General features: G+C 41.3%; 1 long non-coding RNA gene across 1 annotated transcript; it reads right to left on the bottom strand.

The window, feature by feature from the left end:
- Positions 1-627: 627 nt before the first annotated feature.
- On the bottom strand, positions 628-1883 carry LOC143856562 (uncharacterized). The gene is made up of 3 exons (XR_013238274.1): positions 1715-1883; positions 1531-1619; positions 628-1175 (listed from the first exon to the last, which is right to left on the bottom strand). It is a non-coding gene; the product is annotated as an uncharacterized LOC143856562 (long non-coding RNA).
- Between the last annotated feature and the right edge of the window lie 395 nt (positions 1884-2278).

The raw sequence follows: 2278 nt of genomic DNA, 5'->3' as shown, positions 1-2278 counted from the left end.
TAGAAACTGTAATTATAGTGGGGCGAGGATGGGACGAAATTTTTTTTCCTATAGTGTGCGTGTAAGGGACGAGTATTGGATTTTCCTGGCGGGGTGGGGACGGGATGCCCTTCCATCCCCGTCATGGGGATGGGGAATTTCCACTCAGGTAGGGACGGGGATGATGAATGCAACATTCTTCCCTCTGCAACCCCTAGATGTAGGTACATTCTTAAACTGTTGGGCCCCACCTTTTTTATCTGGTTCCGTGCACTAGGACCATCACAGAAGGCATTTCACGGCTGTTGCATGAGAGACCAGCCACCTAGGCTTACTTTTCAACATATTTTGTCTTATTCATTTAATTCAACTGAGGTGGGTACTCTCTCAGGCAACAGCCGACCCGTAAAATGCCTTTTGTAATGATTCCTAGCAAAACCCATGTATAGATATTAACTTTAAGGGATTTCCTTGCGTCCATCGCATAAACTACTGAACAATTATCTGGGACCTAACTAACCAATTATCTGGGATATTATGCTCCAGCCAGTCTGTCGAGCTGTTTGAAAAATAGATTTTATGCCCAATTAAGAGGAGATCCAAGAAGATAATTCCATTTTTGTTTGCATTCATATAAATGGCAACTGCTCAGCATCAATTTAGTGTCAAACCAAACTAGGAATCTAAGGTGTCCTGATCTGACAGAATGATACAACAATCTTCCTATGGTTATATCACATATATATACAGTGTTATATCCTTGCAGAGTTTGAACAATACATAATAATTCTCTTCAAAAAAGCACCAAGAAACCCCAGAAAAGGCAGCATTAACTGTGTCCAACCAAACTAAGAATCTAAGGTGTCCTCATCTGACTAAAAATGATACAACACTCTTCCTATTCTTTTATCGCATATATATACACAGTGTTATATCCTTGCAGAGTTTTTACTTACAGAACCAGAAACTCCCTTCCTAAGGAACAACGAGGAATCTCCTGTTCACGGGCTTCTTATCAGCCATACACACTGATCCAGCCAACGAATTTATCCACACCTGATCTGACTGTACTGACTCGTCATCATCATTTCCTATGCCAACTCCAGAATGCATGAGTTGAATTCACTATCTTGAGTTCTCCGTGACCAAAACTTGCTTCGCGGAAGACAGACCAATCTGGTTTTGGTTGTATATATCTGCAAATCCATTCATCACCAGGTGAGAAGCCCTGGCTCATTCATAAAACTGAAAACCCACCAGATTTTAAGTTTACAATGATCTTATAAACTGTTAAAATAGTTGATTGATCACACCATCTTTAATGACACCCACAAGTTTTTTGTTGAAGTTTTGTGCCTTCTAGGGCTCACTAAGAGGACAGTTGCCAGTTGCCACCCGAAGAACTCAAAGAGATCCGGTCGAATCCAGGCAAAGTCTAAAAGCATGATTTTGGTGGTTTCTTCATATAGACATCAAATACAAAGAGAAAACTACCCATTTTATAACTAATCAAATAAAAACATGTGCTTGGTAAACAAGGAGAGCCTTTACCTTTGAGCTAAACCTTCCCTGTTACCTCCATCACCAATGGTTATGTGCACAGGACCGCAAGGATCTAGTTTTCCATTGTTGATACGTCTCTGATAAGCAAACAAAATCAACCTTATTGCAACCAAGTGTTATAGAGTTAAAAATAAAGAATTCAAAACAACGGTCGAAACCACTGCTGGATTACCGAGCGCTCATAGGCGTGTACATGGCCAGCAAGCACAATATCCACACCGGCGGCATATAGCAATGGCTCCATGGCAGCCATCATGTAGTTCCCTTCGCCATGATGAGCTTTGTTACTGTTATACCATGGCACATGAAATAGGACTAGCAGCCACGGTGTTCTTTGTCGGTCTACCTTGTAAAAGACCATCTGCAGAAATGCCTTTTGCAATGTCAGACCAACTACCTTGTAAAAGACCATCTGCAGAAATGCCTTTTGCAATGGATGCAAGCCAATCCATGCCTATTGTGCCCAAATCCTTTCCGTTAATATTCAAACCATTTGGATCCAAGGGACCATCAGGGTATTTTAACACCCTTAATAGACCCCCTTGGTATTTTGACGTGTGCTTGCCCCCTCGAGAATCCGATCGCAACTTATGGAAGCCCACAAATTGGTTGGTCTAGATCAATGGCATGTTCTCCAATTTGACGGTAGTGATGATTTAAGATTTATGAATTCCATACATGCATGGCGTTGGCTTTAAGATTTATGAATTCCTCTATTTTTGTTGGGATTTTCGGT

Source organism: Tasmannia lanceolata, unplaced genomic scaffold (genome assembly GCF_043159265.1).
Source record: "Tasmannia lanceolata isolate RefF3 unplaced genomic scaffold, GAP_Taslan_0.1 ptg000023l, whole genome shotgun sequence".
Taxonomy (NCBI): Eukaryota; Viridiplantae; Streptophyta; class Magnoliopsida; order Canellales; family Winteraceae; genus Tasmannia; species Tasmannia lanceolata.
This window is presented reverse-complemented; position numbering and strand designations above follow the sequence as displayed.